Source organism: Magnolia sinica, chromosome 14 (genome assembly GCF_029962835.1).
Source record: "Magnolia sinica isolate HGM2019 chromosome 14, MsV1, whole genome shotgun sequence".
NCBI lineage: Eukaryota > Viridiplantae > Streptophyta > Magnoliopsida > Magnoliales > Magnoliaceae > Magnolia > Magnolia sinica.
The window spans coordinates 21,314,823-21,321,748 of record NC_080586.1 but is presented as its reverse complement, the minus strand read 5'-3'; the positions used below and the strand labels follow the sequence as shown (position 1 = coordinate 21,321,748).

At 35.5% G+C, this 6,926-nt stretch overlaps 1 long non-coding RNA gene across 1 annotated transcript; it reads left to right on the top strand.

Annotated features, from left to right (window-relative positions):
* Positions 1-2,190: 2,190 nt before the first annotated feature.
* On the top strand, positions 2,191-4,717 carry LOC131225487 (uncharacterized). The gene is made up of 4 exons (XR_009161368.1): positions 2,191-2,272; positions 2,408-2,497; positions 4,185-4,363; positions 4,528-4,717. It is a non-coding gene; the product is annotated as an uncharacterized LOC131225487 (long non-coding RNA).
* Positions 4,718-6,926: the final 2,209 nt, after the last annotated feature.

Sequence of the window (6,926 nt, the reverse complement as noted above, 5' to 3'; positions counted from 1 at the left end):
TGCTGTAAAATTATTCTTTGCATTTTGTTGTGTAAAGTCTCCTAGGGAAGGTGAAGGGGCAGAGATTGATTTTTCCATGCCAGTGAGTGTGGTTTGTCTTCTATATATATATATATATATATATATATATATATATATATATATATATATCTATATATTTGGTCTATCGTCGCTGGTGGGGAGGCATTCTTTGTAGGTAAAAATAAGCATTCAACCATTATAGTGTGTTTGGGAGAATCCATATCCTTCTGCCCTTTTCTTTGTAAAGCAATTAGGATACAAAGAACAGATATTTACACCTCTACATCTATTTTGTAGGATTTTTTTTTCTCAAGAATTTAATCGAGTGAAGTTTGTAAATGGTAATTGGTTGCATATACTCCATGCATTGTATTTGATTTCTCTACATCTATGACAAGTTTTCTTTTACTTCTGTCTTCGGCTTCAAGTGTGAAATGAATCATGGGGCTTGATTTATGTAATGGCAACGAGACATAATCCCTGCTTGTGAGATGGAGCATTTTGGTGACCCTCCCTACATCCTGGGGATCTCCACGTATGAATGTAGGATGTACGGCCTGGGTAGACTCTTGGCTTACTTATTAGCTGGGCCTCATTATGTGGCTGAGGCTTGGCTTGTGGGTCTCTTACAGGCTTGAACCCAACAGGTTTAGGCAAGGGCTGTGGGTCATCTTCAGTCAAAATTTTTATAACTTGTCCATTGCATAGCACCATTAATCATGAAAAAGGGACCAACACCAATGGTGATTCTTCAATTACAAAGGAAAAAGAAATAATAAAGAAAGAGAAAAAGAAAAGAAAAGAATACTTGTTACCCGTGTGTTGATGGGATCCCATGAAAGGGGTTGATGAAGATTTCCTCTCTCTTCAAATTTGCACTTGGCCACAATACCCAGGGTTTGCCTGTCCTGTCTACCGGTTTTTGGAAACATGCATTCCGTGGGTCCCACTATGGAAAGTGCCTAGTGTGCCAAAATCTGATGAGATAGGACGTTCACATATTGTTTTAACTGGACATTTGTGTGGCATTGATTATGAAGGTCATGTTGATATGGGATTGCATGGTAGTAATGTATCTATGGTGGGGGTTCTCACCTCTGCGTTGGAGACCAAAAACATGAGCAATCAAAGGGAATGGATTGAGCTTTATTGATCAAAGGAATTCAAATGCATCAAAGGAGGGTTTTAACTGTATAAGACAACCTCCAACACACTATCCAAAGCATTTGAACAAGCAATGTATCATCCAAAAATAGTTTAGGGTGTAAGATTTTATGTTATTTCATGAAATATGGTGCATTCAAACACTCTCTTAGACTCAATAGAAAGGTGAAACAATAGATGGTTGGTTAAAGAATGAACTTAGACTACATAATTTACTAGATGATTTGCAATTGTACTCTTTCCCTAAACACTGGACAAAAGAGATCTTCAGCCAATGCAAAAGGAAACAATCTTTCATTTGGTCATTATTTACCATATTTGTGAGCACTTTCAACAACAATACGATGAATATTACCGAAACCCGTCTGTTAGTGCTCTCATCTCCATAATCAAATTGCTGCAAATGCTGAACTGAGAGAAATCAGTGACAAATGTTTTATGCCAATTTCAAAGCACACCTGCCCCACTCGCGAAACACTAGTGCATCTCAAATCACTGCCCATCTAATACCATTTTACTTGATTTTTTAACCACTTGTATTAATTTTTTTAAACGTTTTGTAACTTTATTTACTTTGTTCTCTAAATGATTTATGGATTCTTAATGCAAGTGGTAAAAGCTTTCACAATCTATCTGCAAGTTCATTGTTAGAGTCTTAGAGATGCCCTTTTTGTGACTTGATATTGTTTTTTCTTTATGCAATTTATCATTTTTAACTATTTTTTGGCTTTATCAACCTGTTCAAGGTTTCAAAGTATTACATCCCATTTTTGTTTGAGGCCTTTTGTTTTAAGGTGTCTAAGATGTAGTGGTTTTCTTTTTTTTCTTTTTTTTCTTTTTTTTTCCAGGGGTTGTCAGCTGGATTGCTTAGGCAAGCTACATACACAACAGCACGACTTGGGTCATTTAGGTGAAGCTCTTGCACATGAAGTACAAATATGTTAGACTGTGTATGATTGATTTTTTCTTTCTTTCTTTCTTTTAATTGTAATTCTCTTTGACTATTTTAGATCAACAAGGGACTTCCCTGTATTCAAGCAAGGCTACATTCCCGTATTCAATGGGCAATTTGTGGATTCGACATCAGGTTTGTCCTTCATATCATGGAATTACTTGAGCTCAATCTGGATGTTCCTTTGTTATCCGCAACTACGAATCTAACCCATGCTCTAATCTCACTTGGTTGTCATTGTCATCATACACATTTTCCAATCTCCCATAGACACAGATGAATGAGGTCCAGCCAAAGCTTTTACAAGGGACCTTCAAGTGCTTGGAATGCAGTTTTGCCATCAGGAATGTCAAACAATGGGTCAGATACACTTCGGTGCATTCAACTCCATTCCTCAAAAATTGCATTTTACTGATTTTTCCCCTTCAATATGTTAGGATGAGATGTTTTATTGTGATTTGCATTTTATGCATTGGGACTGTTGTTCTTGCAAACTGCCATGTACACGGTCCACAGTTTTAAAGGTTTGATTTGAATTACTAGTAATATATTAATGTTCAAATGTTTGCCAAGCCCACAAACATGCATAAGGCATCCCACCTTTGTGCACATGTATCAGTGGCTAGGTGTGATACTCGATCTGTTCATCAAGTGCAAATTGAAGATGTTTTCAGTAGTGTTAGAATGATAGTGTGATGATAATGGGTCCGGCCTGTTGTTTTACATACCGTATAGGATTGGGTGCTGCTCATGTGATACTAATCTGGTGGGATTTGATTGGTAGGTAAACTTTTATTGCATATAATTTATTTCCTTACATATTTTGTAAAAGAAGTATTGTAGATGATTTACGTCCTTTGGGAGTGTGTTCTTTCCTTATTGAATTATATATGCTTATTCAGATTAGCTTGAAATGCTTGGGAGTGTATTCTTTCCTTAATTTCTTTGTTCTTGTGAGATTATTGCGAGAGCTTTGACTGCCAATTCTATGGAAGAAGTCCTTAGCTAGACATAGAGACTCTGTTCACAGGACACAAGGTTCCATTTAACAAGTAGCTCTGATATGTATGTGCACTAATAGAGAACTGCTCAAAAAGAAATTGGGAACTCTACCCAATCCATGGTGCTGGTTGTTAAAGGGCATAGCAAGGTTTGTATGGATTTTCCCGTTGACTTCTTCCATGAGCTAAATTTCCATACATTTTATAAGAACAAAAATGATGGTCATTACCTTTGTTTTTAAACTAAGAATGTATCAAACAGTTGAACCGGATTCAGAGCAATGCAGTAGCTATTCAGCAAATGCCAAGAGCATTACCAACATCATTTGATAACAGATTTAATGGGGATACATCATCATTAGCTCTATTTTAGAACTTAGAGAACCTGCGAACAAAGTGCTTGGAAGCTACAATGTTTTAGGAGATTTGGAGTAGTTACAGGCCTGTTTTGGGGAGGCCTGCAATTTTCTTTCTCCTGATCGAGCATGTGCTCAAGCAGACGGTATATACTCTTGTTTTGTTTGGCTGTGACTTGTGCTTGCTTGAGGCGGTTTCAGAGTGTGTTTGGATGCAATGTGAAATTGAATTGTAATATTCTAGTAACTCTATTTGATTAGGTCGATGGCTCTTTCTATTTGCAGGCAAGCTTTGGATCTCTTTGGCAACCTCATTCATGATTACCGGAGGTTAAGGCCTGTATTAGGCTATTTTGTGCTTATGGAAGTACAGTATGACAGGAAACATGCTACTGGGTTTAGAAAGATAACCCTTCACTTTAGGACTCTATTTTATTTTTATTTTTTATGCATAAGTATTCGCTGGCAGCTCTTATGGTGATTGTTAACATCCAGTTCAATAGCATATTGTGCTTCTCCTTTATCTTTTAACTAATGTATCCTATATGCCTATTTACTGAGTAACTAAAGTTCTCTCTTTGTCGGTACCTTTTCTAGTTTAGTTATGATTAGATGTTAATATTGTTTCCTCAACGAACACTCAATAACCTTCCTTTCTTTTTAACTATTTTGTATATCTTTTGTTTGCAGGAACCAGTATGGCGGCTAAGTTTTTACGTGCTAATGGAATTACTATTTTCAAATTATGAGAGGAAACTGTCAATTTACTTGGAAAATCGGACGTATTGTTTTAGTCCTAAGCATCGACCATTGACTGAACTAGTTCAAAGGACATCCAGTTAGGCTCTAGATGAGAAAGATAAAATCAGGTAATTTTGAAACTATTTTCTCCTCACATTCTAGTGCTAATTGTAGCTATAATAGCTTTAAGGACATGATTTCTCAAGTTTGTTTGCTTGGGGGAAATGAATTTGACATCTTGAGTTTTGTTTGCTTGAAGGATTGAATTTGACATTTTAGGTTTTGTTTTTAGGAGAATTTTAAGGATGCTTGTATGATAAAGATGGGACTTTTGTGATTTAGTGAGGTGAGATTTCATGTTTCTGCATGTGGGTTTTATTCTCAAGAGGATTTTGAATGGAAAAAAAAGGTGGGAATTTTGAATCTTTGAATTAGTGCTGAAATGGTGGTCAGATTAGGGTGGAATTTCAGTGGTTTTTTTTTCTTTTGCAGCCAAGTTTTTCCCGAGTGGTTTTTTATTAGGTTTTTAAATGAAGAAGCTGAAAAGCACATCCGCACCATCCGATGAAAGCACATTCCGCACCATCACACTGCAAAAGGATGAGACCAAGGTATGTATGATGATCTAACACTTGATTTGAGAACATGTAGAGGGCTTAATTATTTCTACAAATGCATGTATGGCCCAGCTGGGCACATGTCTATGATGACATGTGGCCCACCTTATATATTGGGGGGCCTGGAAATCGAGTTGTTCACAGTGTATGAAACAAAATGGATGGCAAAACCAAGTTGGTCTGAACTGATGGTGCGATTGAGGCCTACATAGTAGCTGCAATGCGGGGCCTTGCATTATATCAAAATCGAAGAAAGGGTTGTACCACTGGGCCAGTTGGATGTGATAAGGTATTTTGAGTTAAACTTGGATATGGGTGTTGTGAATTTTCAAAATAAAAGGATTATTTTGTCTCTTGGTTGTGTCTTCTACTGACTCCTGGTTGTGTCTCATGGTGCCTTTTAGTGACTAGTTAGTCTTTTAGTGAATAATGTGGTGGAAAGTTAAAACCAAATCAAGAGACGCTATGAAAGGACATGTAATTATGGGTGTGTAATTGAGACTTTTTGTAAAATCAAATGCACTCGATTTTTAGCTTTTGTTTTTCATTTTTTGAGTTCAGGTTGGTATATGACATATTAGAGCAGATATTTTGGTTTTCATGTAACTTATACTTTTTTCTGGAGTCAAATGAATGCAATTTCAGGGTTTTTTCACAGTTCTTGAGTTCAGATTGGTATTTTTGAGCTCCTGATGTCTTATTCATGCACTTTAAAAAAAAAAAAAAACACAAATCAGAGTATAAATTGTGTTTTTTTTTTTTTCTTTTCTTTTTTTATGTAATTGAGCCTTTTATTCTGAAGTTGAAATCATGCAATTCTTGGGTTTTTCATTGTTTTTATTTTTATTTTTTTAATTTTTTATAGTCCAGATTGTTGATTTTAGACTCCAGATTATGGATTTCCATAGATATTGTGGTTTTGGATGCAAATTAGAACACAAATTGCATTTTTGCAGGTAATCGAGATTGCTTTCAAAGTTGAAATCATGCAATTTTTAAGTTTTTCATAGTTTTTTTATTTTTTTAATTTTTATTATAGTTCAGACTTGGTGATTTTGGACTCTAGATTTTGCCTTTCGTAGAAATTGTGGGTTTTGATGCAAATTAGAGCACAGATTGCAGTTTTGCAGATAATTGGGATTGCTTTCAAGGTTGAATGCATGCCATTTCAGGGTTTCTGTGATTTTGCAAGACCATATTCTGCTTATGAAGATGGTGATTCTGGAACTTATTAGTTATTAAGATGGTGATTCTGGAACATCCTAGAAATCACGGCTTGGGATGTTAATTAGAGTAGAAAATTATGGTTTTTAGGTAGTCTAGACTTGTTCCAAGTTGATGCATGCGATTTCAGTATTTTCGTGCGGTTTTTGAGTTTAGAATGCTGCTTTAATCTCCTGATCTTTGCTTTCCATAGAAATTACATTTATCAAATGCAAATCATAGTAGAAGAGTGCATTTTTCATGTATTTGGGACTGTTTTTTAAGTTGAATGCTTGTTATTTTTGGTATTTTCTGTAGTTTCTAAGATCATATTGCCAATATTAAGTTCCCCATCTTTGATTTTCTTAGGAATTACATTTTCCGAATGCAAATCAGAGCGGACTCTTACATATTTAGTTAATGGGATTGTTTTTGAAGTTCAAAGCATACAACTTAAGATGTTTTGTGTTGTTTCTAAGATCAAGTTGCTGATGTATGCTATTTTTATAGGCATTGCGGTTTTAAACAAAAATTTGAGCAAAATTATTGTTTTTGTTTCGGGTAATTGAGACTGTTTTGAAGTTGAATGCAGGTGGTTTTATGGTTGTGTGCTAGATTTTTGTTTTTATTTCTTTTACTAGTCGGTATTGCACATGCAACGCATATATAATAATGTTATATATGCTCCCTTATCATCTTGTGTGCCCTTGTATTTACTTATACTTTCTTGAGTTTTTTAATGTGTAGAATGTCTCCACTAATGTACAATTTAACTGACTCTTATTTAGCTGGCCCCAGTAACAGCTTAAGAGCTAGCTGAAATCTTACTTGATGATCCTTATCTACTAAATTTCTTTCTACCCCAATCTTT